The sequence below is a fragment of the Megascapheus bottae genome, chromosome 4, assembly GCF_031878675.1.
Source record: "Megascapheus bottae isolate mThoBot1 chromosome 4, mThoBot2.hap1, whole genome shotgun sequence".
Lineage (NCBI taxonomy): Eukaryota > Metazoa > Chordata > Mammalia > Rodentia > Geomyidae > Megascapheus > Megascapheus bottae.
Window position 1 is genome coordinate 70304554 of NC_143512.1, and position 14643 is coordinate 70319196.

Sequence of the window (14643 nt, forward strand, 5' to 3'; positions counted from 1 at the left end):
TGAAATTTATCTGACTACATCCATTTACCAAACCCAAGTACTGTCCCATTGTCCTCCACATTTACTAACATAGGAATGTAAGTATTCTCCCAATAATTCTGACTCCATACTTCTTCATTATCTCCAGATCCATGGTTCAAAGATTATCTCACAGGAATTCATCTTCATTATTAAGATTTCTGAGCTTTGGAAGCCCTAGATTACATGCAAAGGAAAGCAGGAAATCTGTCTTCCCAAATTTGATTGAGCATTTACTACAGTTATTCTAATTTCCAGGAGAGGTTGTTCATTGTCCGAAGGACCACATCAGAAATAGATCAGTCATTCATTCCAAGAGGGCAATATGCGGCTTGATGGTAACCACATCTTGGAGATCCCATAGGATAGGTCTGAAATTGGATACCCACCACTGGTTTTTATGGATGATGGAGTGCAAGTGTAGCTTAGGGAAGGTTCTAAAGCTCCTATCCCTCAGGCCTCAATCCTCTGCAGTCGGACTCAGACATCATAGATGCCTCTATTGAAGTGGACTGGTGTTCTGTGTCAGTTCTCTATTAGCCACTAATTTTGCGGTCACTCTTCACCAAGACCTGAACACACACTAAATAATCAATATTTCCAATTCAACTGCTATTGTATGTAATTAAGCCGCACATTAATTTCATGAACTCTACACAGCTGTAACAAAAAAGTCTTTCCATTTATTGTCAACAGAACCTGAGTTGATTTGGAATCTAGTCTCCTCAAAATACCACAGACCAAAAAGGCGGTGGCAGCAAACATCCCCCCTTATCCAAATATGACAAAAGTCTTCTAGCTGAAATAAAAGGTTAAATAAACTTGTCACATAACACAAATCATCTATACTTCAATAGATCTTTGCCAAGAATTAGAAACACCCTCCAATGCAAAATTTACCAAATAGCAGAGGCATTAAAATTGTCTTGAAAATATTTTCAAGTGGCAAGAAAAAAACAAACAGAAATATCTTCCTATATGGAATATATGACAAGAATTTGTGGCTTAAAAATGGCTGAAGAAAATTTTCTCAGGTTTTTTTTTTGGTCAATCTAACTAGCATTGGTTAATCAAATGCAGATATTTTGTGATCATTTGCTTATATTCTCATTTCTGTGAATATCTGGAAAATTTATAGATGATATTTACGTTGTACTATGACTTAAAAATACTACTGGAGTTCTTGATGTAAATGATGTTTATAGCTTTACAAATTCAAAGGGATGTCTACTGGAATTAATTAGTAGTATTTTCCTAAATATACTTTAAGTTCAACAAAGCAGTGAATTCATCTCAAGGGAACTAAAGTTAAAAATTATAAAGTATATGTACAAAATGTGATAGCAGGTTTATTTGAAAACAATTATAATCATCAGCACCTATTTAAGATGCTTTGTTTCTGAAATGAAAGTAGAATTTTAAAACTACCTGTACTTTCACAAATGGTAAGAATGGAAATCAATAATTACTGACATAACTGAGATTAATTACAACCACAGAAAAAGACATATGACCATATAAATGTGGTAAGAAGGATTGAGCTGAAATAACAAGTGCAGACTTGCTTGGCATGTGAAAGGCCATGGATTTGTTCCTAACTTCGAATTCATTAAAAAATAAAGACCAGGTTGTTTTCCTACAAGCTGACAAGCATTATATTAATTCCATGGCACTTGAATGAATAAACAAAAAGCAATAATCACTTGCCAAAAGTACTAGGAAATTTTGATTTAGAGGTTATTAAATAAAATAGAAAATTTCTGATTAAAAGAACTAGCATTTAATGTAGATTGAAATATGACTAATATATTTTCTGAGGAAGAAAAATAAAATGAAAGCCACTAAAATAAGAGCAAGAATCTGAAGAAAAGTATCTTTAATCTCAAAACTATTCAGGAAATTTTATCTACTCAAAGGGTAAATTCTCTGGATGGTCAAAAGCTAAGTGAAAGATATTAAATCTTGCATGCAATTCAGACAATAAGAAATGAAATAAAAATGAAGTATTGTTTCATTCATTGTATATTGCTAAACATTTCACTGTCTGGAAATTGCAAGAATATTACTGATGAGAATCTAAGATAATACGTATGAGCTAGAAGCAAAGGCCTATAACCTTACAATCATTGTGAAGTTATTGGTCAATTTCAAAGTCCATAAGTTGCAAAAAATTTCTGATGCAAATAAAAGATGCTATTTATGAACAATTATTAAAACATTATATCCTTACACTCATTTTGAATTCTCATTTTAATACAATTTATCTTTGTTATTGTGATTGTGCCTTTATCATCTCTTTTCTCCACCAACACATCTCTCTAGCTTTTACACACATGGACACGCTCACATATACACACACACAAAAAAAACAACTCAAACACACTATTGAAGGAGAAAATATAAAAGATTGTACAAAAATTCATGTTGGTATTTGGGTAAGCTTCATGATGAAATATAATAAATTAAGAAATATAAGAAATTAAGGTTTAGAAAAATATCTATATAACTATATTCACATTTTTCATTCAATAGAACATGATTATTTGTATTGTTTGCTATAGTTTTCTAGAAGAATAGCCAGTAGACGTTATATATATAGATGGTCATTTCAAGAGATATTTTTAACAATATTTCTGCTGAACAATCTCACTGTTATCATCTTACCTTTCTTTGTCATGAGCACATCTCAGATTTGCACTCTAACCCTAATTCATTTTTAATAATCTGATGTTTTCAGAACTGGCCTGGTAAGTTCTATGAGTAAAATACAAATATTTCCATCAAAGAGTCTAGAAAAAAATATTTGAAGCCAGGCATGATTTCTCATGCCTGTAATCTTAGTTACTTAGGAGGCTGAGATTTGAGGATCAAGGTTCAAAGCCAGTCCAGGCACAAAAGGACCTGAGACTCTTATCTCCAATTAACCTCTAGAAAATGCAAAGCAGGGCTGGGCTCAAGGATATTTTGGTAGCCTTGATCTGAAGAACTCAGGGAAAGTGCCCAGGCTGAGTTCAAGCCCTATGACCCTCCCCCTCCCACATAAATATATATACATATATATATGTGTATGTGTATATATATATTTGAATCATACATACCTTATTACCGTGAAGGTAATGGGTATCTGAAATATGTAATATAACTTAAACTACATATAATGATCTATAAATTTAAACGCAAATGTTGAAACAAATCATGAAAAATTCAACCCACTTCTTTATCTACATGGAACATGTAAATTTGGTCTTATTTATGGATTCATATAAAAAGGCAGCTTTATTTTCATTAATATAGGATGCTATTCTGCACAATTTGTGGGCAGTTCATAGGTAACTTAATTTATTTTAAGCGTTATAAATTCAGAAGAGTCTCGTTCCACAATTATATAATTGGCATACATTATTCTTTGAATAATTCACCATTGATTTATATCCCTTCAAGGTATTGCAGACTCAATAATATAAAGCTTATTAATGTAAAACAGTATTCTGAGGAGATGTTTTATGTAGATTCTAAAGTTTTCTAACAGATTTCTATACATTTAGGTTTGTCCATGATTTGACAGTACGTCATTGTATTTACATTAAAATCCGTTGTTTAACTTTAATAGCTCTATATCTATACACAGATGATAGAGTTAAATGATAGATTAGAAAGATATGTTTATATGACAATATATGTACACACAGACACACACATATTTAAGTTAGATGGGATATAATTAAAAAAACAACAGTAACAATTCTTTGGGATTCTTATACTAGTTGATTGAGGCTGGGAAAAAAATATGACAACTGTGAGCTCGTTGTTATAGTCACACCTGGGAAAATGCTGTCAGCCTACTTGTATGCTTTGTGTAGGAAAAATTCAATTATATCAGAATTAATTAAATAAAGAAAAATACAATGTTTTCTGATTAATGGACTTTCGAGTGCAAATCAGCAAGTAGGATTTGAGAATGTAAAAATGAGAAGATAACACTTTTACTGTAAAAAATTACCTATAAAATTCATTGAATTATAAGAGTGACTGAGGAGCAGATAGGGAAAGAGAGAAGTTCAGCTGTTCTTTTTTTTTTTTTTTTTTGCCACTCCTGGGCTTGAGCTCAGGGCCTGAGCACCATCCTTGGACTTTCTCAAGGCTAGAGATCTATCACTTGAGCCTCAGCACCATTTCCAGATTTTTTCTATGTATGTGGTGCCGATGAATTGAACCTGGGTCTTCGTGCATGCTAGGCAAGCACTCTACCACTAGGCCAAACTCTCCATCCTATTATTCTTATTTTTATTACTGCAATTGAATTAAAATTGTGGTCATTACTATTACAACTATTTATTTCTAAATTGTATTTGTGTGTGTGTGTGTGTGTGTGTGTGTGTGTGTGTGTGTGTGTGTGTGTGTGTGTGTATTGGTCCTGGGGTCTCAAATTCATGCTTGATTACTGTCCTTATTATACTCATGTATTACACTCAACCACTTGAGACCCAGCTCTATTTTCAGCCTGTTAGTGAGTAGTTAGAGACACAAAGATTTTCCTTTCAGGGATGGCTTTGAACTACTATCCTCAGATCTTAGCCTATTAAGTAGCTAGGACTGTAGGTGAGAGCCACAAGCTCCTGGAACTTTTTACATTTTTCTTCGTTACATTGTGTATATTTTTAGAACAGCTATTTCTTCAAGTAACTAATGATAGATTGATAACTCATAGAAAAATAAAATATAGGAGTGTAAACTTGTTCAACCACTATGGAAAGCAGTATGACAGTTCCTCAGAAGACTGAACATAGAGCTCCCCTATGACCTAGCAATTCTACTACTTGGCATTTAACCAATCGTCCAGAAACAAGGACATACTAAATCCACTAGCACAATGATGTCCATTGCAGCACTATTTACCACAGCAAAGATATGGAACTAACTCAGATGCCCCTCAGTTGATGAGTGGATCAACAAGATGTGGTATTTATACACAATGGAATTCTATGCTGCTGTCAGAAAGAACTACATCACCTCATTTGTAAGGAAATGGAAAGACTTAGAAAAAAATCATATTAAGTAAAATAAGCAAGACTCAAAGGAACATGGGCTCAATGATTTCCCTCATTTGTTATAATCAGTAGAAACCTTGGGATCTCAGAGCAGAGATTTACAATAGAACAAAACCTAGAAACATAAGGCCATATTGTATGATGCTAAATGAAAGGACCTCCAGGATACAAAAACAAAAGTGAGTGATTGTTGTCCTTAATGTACTATGTTATCTCTCATCTTTTTTGCTGTCTCTGGGTTATCTCATATTGTTAAAGAATTTCACCTTGTTATCTGATATATTGGATATATGTATATATGGTTATTTGAAATCGGATAGGGAAGTGGGGAAAACAAGATGAGAGATGAGGGTGGGGGAAGGGAAATGGAGACCCAGACATGAGAAATGGCTGCATAACCATTCCATTTTAATGATTTGAAAATTTCTAGTGGCTATGATAACTCCAGTAGTTACTATATTAAAGTGGGCTGAGAAGTGAGTTTGTAATGAAGAATGGAAGCCAAGATTTATATCAAGTTTTTAAATGAAATTAAACCATTTATTGGAGAGATTATGTCTGCTTTTATTTTAAGAGAGAAAGAAGTAATGATATTATATATCAGGAAAATATCTAGTAGAAACTTGGAAAACCTAATAGACAAAATACTAAACTCATCATTACTTCAGAATGCTAGAGACTGTATGAAATACACAGAAAGAGAGGGAGAGAGAGACACAGACAGACAGACAGACAGACAGACAGACAGACAGTTAGGAAGGCAGGCAGGCAGGCATTAGAAAGGGAAGGCAATAATTGATTTAAAATAGCTTGTGAATTCTGTTACAAAAAAAACAGAAACTAGATATAGAAACACAACTCACTGAATGGGAAATTTGAGCATAAAGTCGTGCAAATATGCCTTGCGGTTTTCTGCTGAAGCCTTTAACACCAGGATCTGTGACAATGACTGGGGACATTTTGCCATTTATTCTCAATAATTTCTCCATAAGAAGAATGTCCTTGCAGAGAAGAATGATATTAAAATTAATAAACACTCCTGGAAAATAATTTGAACCAGGGAGAAAAGAGAAATCAGCAATAAGGCATTATTTTCTTAATCTCTTGCCTATGGTTGGTGGTTTAGAAATTTATGAAAACCTCTTGGAATGAGTTCTCTCGTCTGAGGAAGCAGCCCCAGAGGCACACATCTTGATAGGTCCAGGTAATTGCCTCATGTTCCTCCAGGGCAATACCAGGAAAGCCATGAACATTTGGTAAGGGAGCAATGCCAGCTCCCTTTAGCGATAAAAGGTTTGTTGCGTTAGGTGCTTTCGATCTCTTTTCAGCGGAAACCATCAATGATGAACATAGAAGTTTACTTGTACTATGGCACTGTGCGTTCTGTCTGTATTCTCTTTGAAAGATACATTTCCTAAAGGCAAAGCGTATCTGTAATTTATTCTTTGACTCAGTCCAGAAATACTTTGTATTTCTCATGCAAAATACTTTTAGACTCAAGCTATTTTGTACTAATTTTTAGGCTCAGAGCTCAAAAGATAATATTAGAGGGAAATAGGTATCTGATTTGTTTAAAAAGAGATTATTTTTGGTTAAGAAATGAAAAAAAGACAAAAATGACCTAAAATGAGATATTTAAAGTAGGCTGGGAGTTTGGCCTTGTGGTAGAGTGCTTGCCTAGCATGCACGAAGACCCGGGTTCGATTCCTTGGTACCACATACATAGAAAAAAGCAGAAGTGGTGCTATGGCTCAAGTGGTACAGCTCTAGCCTTGAGAAAAATCCAAGGACAGTGCTCAGGCCCTGAGGTTAAGCCCAGGACTGGCAAAAAATAAAATAAAATAAAATAAAAATAAAGTGGGATATTTAATCTACCATCTGTTACATTGAAATAGTTTATTATTTTAAGTTCTTTTTAAAAAATATTGTAAAGTTCTTGTACAATGGTGTTACATTTATCTAAGTAAAATAATAGTATATGCTTTTGAAGAATGTTTCCCTCTCCTTTGTTTTCTCACACTTTCCCTCCCACAACTCCCCTCCCCCTTAAGTTGCAAAGTTCATTTCCAGCATCGTGTCTAATGGGTATCACTGTTATATTGGCTCATCCTTTGTCCCACTATTTCAAATTTGCCTTCTCCTCAAATTAGCTTAACTTACATACAAGATAAAAAGGATACAAAAATCAGAAAACAATGACTATGGGGAATAAATCAGAGGAGAAAAACTAAATAACACACACACACACACACAAATTAAAGACTAAAGAAATAACTACACACACACACACACACAAATTAAAGACTAAAGAAATAACTACAAACAGTGCACTAAAAAAGAAAAGATAAAATATCACACACACGCGCACACACACACACACACACACACACACAAAACCTCTTGTTCCCATATAGTGGCGGTCATTTCAATCGGCATCATTTTATAAGGTCATATGTACCTAGCAACTGGGATACCATGAATCTCTGCGAGGACTATCATTGGAATATATTAATTATCACAAGTAGGAGACAACATGGAGCCTATGTTTCTTACTTCATTTAATATTTTTCTCAAGTCTTTCCATTTCCTATGTCACTCTTTCTGATGGAAGCATTGTATATATACCATATTTTCTGATCCATTCATCTACTGAGGGGCATCTGGGTTGGTTCCATATCTTAGATATGGTAAATAAAGCTGAAATAAACATTGCTGCAATGGTTAACTTTATTATCTCAATAAATATTACATACACTGTGCAGACTTTACACAGAATTAAACATTTCCTTAATGATCATACAATTATTTACTAATGTAAAATGAAAAAAATATAATAGCTGGAACACTATTTTCATTATATTAATGGTCCCTTCCATTTAAGCTACTAGTGTAATTATGTCTAAAGCCTTGTAGACATTGGCACTGTTTAAAACAAAAGATCAGAATGAAAGAATTACTATTGTTAGTGTACTAGGTTGGGCAAGGGATAAAAAATATACATGAAATTACTTAAAAATCACCGATGTGTTTCATCACAGGTCTGTTCAATAACAAAGTGTTTCATTCCTGGAAACTACAATTAAGTCCTTTGAATGTTCTATTTACAAATTGAGTTTCAAAATTAATGCGTAAGTAAATGTACTCACCATAATTCCTTTCACAAAACTATTTACAATTATTTTAAATTTCTAATTTATACAGGTTATTTGGCTATGTGAATTGTGTGAGAACATGATAAATCCACAATCATTTTGGTTAGGTTCTAATTCGTTGGCAATATTATGGTTTATTAGCTATAGCCAGATGATATCTCATTTCTCTAAAAAATAAGCAGTTTTGATATTTGTGTGTGAAAAAAGCCCCAACCATTATTATTGTTGTTGTTATTATTTGCTGCACAGGTTTGCATTCAGATATTTAGGTCATTTGGGACAAAAATTCTTGGGTTGACATTATCTGTCACTGAAACTGGACACTTAGTTTATAGGTCAATAATTTTTCCCAGATATGACATCACTGAAGCTTTCTATAAACTTTTCCAATGATCTTCACACTATCTAGGATACTCTTTCTATCCTATTTTGCGTGGTTTTTTTCAACCAACTATCCCAGGTAAGTTGAAATTGTTATCTAGCAACTTGTTTTCAGGTGCAGGAGTGGACAGACATCAGAATAGCATAGGCACCTAAAGAGAAATAACATTGGCTCTGTTTTGAAACCTCCTAGTGATAGAGGAAAATGGCCTACAGATTATTACAGAGAAAAAAAGTAGACTTCAGTTCTTGGAGGAAGTGTGAAAATGTATTTCAGAATAGATTGTAGGCTAGAAATGTCTTTGGGGCTATTTTTGAAAGATCAGTGAGAACCAACTGAGACTTGAGATGAGTCAATACACTGGATCCAGAATCAGAAAGGAGAAATACATCTAAAAATGGCAGCTAACTCTAGAAGGCAGTGTGGAAAGTACCAGAATAAACTTTGACTGGTTTTCTAAAAATAATTAAATATTTTCTTTCTAATTTTGCATTCATGCTATTTCTTTGCATGAATTTGTTTTGATTTTTTTCTGTACTTCTTGCACATATAAAATATACAAACTCACATACACATTACAAATTGAAGATACGTGCACATTACCACTTTTCTACCTAATTTTAAATTATTTTTTGGATTTCAGCTTCCTAAACCTTTTTTTTTGCACTTAAAAATTTCTAAATGTTGCTTTTTCATAACATAGACTCTATTCTAATGTAATATTATTCATGTTTCCCAATAGCCTCCAAACTCACAGTCAAGTTTTCTCTTATCATTTCCTCATCATTTTTTTGATAGAGAAAAACTCTTATTTATGGTGAATATATTTGATGAATGGTTTAATAAAAAAATAAATGAAAGGACAATTGCATTAACTGCATTTTCTCCTGGCTTTAAAATAAAGTCAGATAACAGAATGAAGAAATTAGTTACTGACAGTTCTAGTGCAAAATTAATTACTGTTTGTTGAATTTCCTTCAAAAAATGATTTTTGCATCACTTATACAATTTTTCTAATGAAACACTTTCAAGTTATTTATCTGCCTAACTAGAACAATTTATGTGGCATCAAAAAGAATTATAAATCTGCAATAAACAGTTTTACCTTTCATTTCAAGATCTCAGTGATAGATCACTTGTATGTACAAGATATGTGCAAGACCTTAAGTTGACCTGGATATTTACTAAGATAATTGGTCATTGAATTTGTGTCAGCAAATAATTCTTCATATTTTACCTTTCATAAAGGCATCTGTACACTAAACCTATATTATCATTTATAGAAATTATTTATTATTTGAGGGTACAAAATTTTATTTGGATGTCACAAATAAGAATTTGTATTATCAGGTGAGTAGCAAGAAACAGAAATTGAAACTTTTAGTTCAGCAAACTTTTACTTTCACTTTAGTATTATTTCATTTGATCTAAAATATTTATTTATTTTTTGATAAGGGAACAAAAGTATGTGGGTAAGGAATAGAATTAAAATTATGCATACTCTTACAAACCTTTACTTACATACCAGGAGTATTTATTTATAAATCCATGTGCAAAGAATCACTTTCATGGTGTCACACAAAGTAATTTAAATACTATGATCCCTCTTTTGGATTTGCCAATACATGTTTAAAACAGATGTTAATGTATTAAACAGAAATTAAAACACAAATATCTACATGTAGTGAGCAACTCATGTATAACTTTCTAAAATTCAACAAATCTTTAATTTTAACTATGGATTTTTTAGCTATTTAGCTCATTAAATAGCTTTTTTATGTATGTTATGCAAGAAGAAAGCCTATAAAATGTTTTCAAATTCAATAATTATGAGAGGAACCATGGTTTAGATTTCAATGGAAGTAGATGATATATAGTTGATTAAATTCTACTTCATAATTTCTCTTTTGTTTATTTTTTGGCAGTCCTGGGCTTAAACTCAGGGCCTGGACACTGTCCTCGAGATTCCTCGGGGCTAGAGCTCTACTACTTGAACCTCAGCATCACTTCCGGCATTTTTTTTTTTTTTGTATGTGGTACCGAGGAGTCGAACTAGGTCTTGGTGAATGCTAGGCAAGCACTATACCACTAGGCCAAACCTGGCCCTCTACTACATATTTTATATAGAGAATAAATCATTAAGATTAATATGGGCCTTGATAACTTGAAAAACTTTGCTTATCTTCTAGATAGCGTGACTTCAAACTTACTTTGTGGAAAATACATTTTGCATAGTTGCTTACAAATTAGATTGTAATGAAAGAATTTTTTTTTTGGCCAGTCCTGGGCTTGGAATCAGGGCCTAAACACTGTCCTTGGGTTCTTTTTCTCAAGGTTAGAGCTCTATGTATCTGGTACTGAGGAATAGAACCCAGGTTTTCATACATGCTAGGCAAGCCTTCTACCACTAGGCCAAACTCCTGGCCCAAAAGATTTTTTTTTTAACATTCCAAAAGAAGGTCACCAAATTTTTTTCCAGTATCTGCTGACAAGACAATATTAAATTTATTTTGTTTCTTTCATTCTCTCTTTCCATCCTTCTTTTCCAATCCTAAATAGATAGTATTCCAGTAACTTACACAATATAAAAGTCACATCCAGCTATATGTATATATATGTAAATAGATTTAGTGATACATGTATGTATATAAGATGTATGTACATGATATATTTATATATATATACATATAGGTATACTTAGATACATATATATATATATATGTACATATATATAAACATGTATCGACTGATTAACATTAGTATGTACATAGCATTAAATGGTTATATTTGTGATAAGGCATAAAGTATCCATTTTTCTAGAATAAAAGATATTCTTCATTACAATAACAATAATGTACATTTCTCAAAGTTATATTCCCATTCCTATAGAATTTGAATGTAACATTTTGATGGACAAATCCTAGTAGATAAATTCTGTCCATTCTGAATATTACTCTTGTGACTCTCCTTAGAAAAACAAGACTGACTAGTATCCAATCACGTCTCCACACATTAGCAAACAATTGATTTTGTACACTCCTCCCTTCTAAGACTCACAAAGGGGGCTGGACTGTCTCTTAAATAAAATGCATTTTCTATTTTTTCAGCTCATTGTTGGATATCTATATGTAAAGTAATGAAATATGATCTAATGAAATATAATCTAAATATGAGAAAAAATTGAAATATGAGAAAATAAAGTAAAATATAAATATGAGAAAATAAACTGAAATGTGTGTATAATTGAAATTGTACCTGAAGCTCTTAAAAGATAGTTTTTTTTCCTTTAGTAATGCATTGTTAATGGTCTTCCATCCTTGTATAGACAACCTTTGTGGGGGTCTTTTCTTTTTGGTACAGTGGATCAAACCAGGGCATTGCGTTGTCCTAGACAAATGCTTTGCCACTGAACTACATTGCAGCCCCCAACCATAATTTATTTAGCAATGTTTTTTTTAACAGTCTTCCATCTTGCTCTTACTTTGTAATTTATTCTTGTCTCTAATAACTAATTGCTACATGACATTTGATCATCCATTCACCAAGGTTATCTGGCTTATCTCTAATTTTGGTTATCATGAATGAATCCCTCAAAAAATATTGAGAAATTTTTGTAAGAACATAAGTAATAGATATCAAAGAATATGCTCATTGGATCGTCCAATAGTCTAATGAATAGTCTAACCTTAGCTTTGTAAGAAACTGTCAATCTTTCAGAGTAGTTGCACATTTTCCTTTCTAATCATGGTAGTTTCTGTTACTCCTTGTTCTTACATTTGGTGTAATATCTACTATGAATTTTTGAAATTTAGTAAACAGGGAGCAATATATCATTGCTTTAATTTGCAAATGCAACCTCTTATGTGATGTTGATCAACTTCCCCTGATAACATACAATGCTCAGCAACTTTTTCTGTGCAAAATTATCCACTATAGTTTGTGTATCACTGGGTCATTTGTGCATTTTAAATCTATTGTTTGATTTTGTAATATTTGGTTTTGAAGATTATTTATATATTTTGTATATGATGCCAGCAACATGCATGCATGCTGGAAAGAAAATATCCCAATTATTTTACTTCACTAAATAAATGCACTTTTTACTTCAATTGAGTGGTGGAAGGAAGGTTGCTTTACTTTTCATATTCTCCGCAGTCTTCTACAGTTCAAAGTGACAGAAACATAATAGAGTGGCTACTTTATGGCTATGTAGTATTTACATATTATATCATTGTGGAGCAGAACCATATTGAGGGAAAAGCATGAAACCCTTCCTGAAAATAATGAGAGCCAAAAAGGGTGAGGACACTGCTGGAATGGCATCTCTGCAGCATTTATAAAGAAACCTTGATTTAAAACCTCAGTTCTAGTTCAGAATTAGTTTACTGTAGGAAGACCACACAATACTTACTTTAGTAGACACATGATAAAGTTGGAATATAACATTATCTCTTTATTTGTATGGAGCAAAACTCAGAATATTTCACCACAGAATGGTTTTCCTTCTTCATTCCTAAAAGGAGTCCTACCAGTAAGGAAAACTTAGCTTCTTAGCTTTCACACTGTTAATCTGTATCTCTATGTATGTATGTATGTATGTATGTATGTATGTATGTATCTATCTATCTATCTATCTATCTATCTATCTATCTATCTATCTGTGTTTCATGTTTATATATAACATGCATGCTTTCAATTATTACAACACTAAAACATCTGAAGCCAATAGTTGCAGAGTAATGTTGGCTGCATGTAATGAGAATTGTATCCTAATTTCTTTCATATTTTTTACTAGCATTTGAAGGACTTAGGTTACTTTCTCTTTAAACATTAAATCTTATCAAGGAAAACATATAGCTGAAGACTTTTCTTTGAGAACTTTTGAAATGAAGTTTTTTCTTTTAGCATTTCTACATCTCTTCATATTTTCTGTGACCTTTTAACTCATTTTTTAATAATCACTATTCTCTCAAAGAATTTGTTCTTTTTATTTAGATCATGTTTTCAAATATTCAATAATATTTCTTTACATTCATTATTTTTCAATTTCTGCTAAGTCTGTAATAGTGGTCTTACACCCATTCCTGATTTAAATAACTTGATGGCTCTTATCTGTTGCTATTTTTCACTATTACAGATTGTTTACTGATCATTTCTTTGATGGAGCAGTTAGCCTCGATAAATATATTAAAGTTAACCAGTAGCATTGAGCACTGACAGAGGCTAGAATGAACAGGACAGGCAATATCACTGAGTAGTTAACTAGAAAATCCTTGCTGCTCCAGCTGTAAATCTTTTCAGTATCATGAAGACACAAAGGGATCACAGAAGATGAGAAACTCAGAGAGCATCACCTTCACTGCCTGTACAAGGATATAACACTCTTACACTACCAAAGTAGCAATCTTATCTGCAATTCTCCACATCTGTGATCCAGCTTTCCTGTAAAATATGTTCTGAAATGAAATATGAGTAATACTCCTGTTAAGAAAACTTTAAAATACAGTGAAGCATGTATTTAAAACAGGTACCATTTCGTAGTATTTAAGATACAGCTCCATTATTGTGATACATGTTACAACAAATGATACTTAAACTAATTTAGAATGTTACTTTATAAGCTATATGAACCTTAGATAGAAAGAACATCAATTGTTAGGTATAAAATAGCTTAGCTTTTTCTTGAGTAGTTAGAATGTAGAACAATTAGATGCTTAAGATTATTTTAAACTTTCTAATCCCTGCTGCAAATTCATATTATGAGGATATATCTTTCCAATGTACACTGCTCATTTGCTTTGGCATCTTAACAACTACACAGCTCTAGGCAGTAAATTATGTGAGAGAAGCTTTAAGATGCCTTCCTAAACCCTGAATGATTTACTTGTAAAAGAAAGACATTTAACTCTGTACCTTCAAGGGTTCCAGTAGAAAATGAAACATGCTGTTCTTCCTTGGCCCTGTGGAGATCAGGGAAACATTTTTGTCTTTCTAGACAAAAGAGCTATTTTTTATGCTAATGTTCAAGTGAAAGTTAACATAC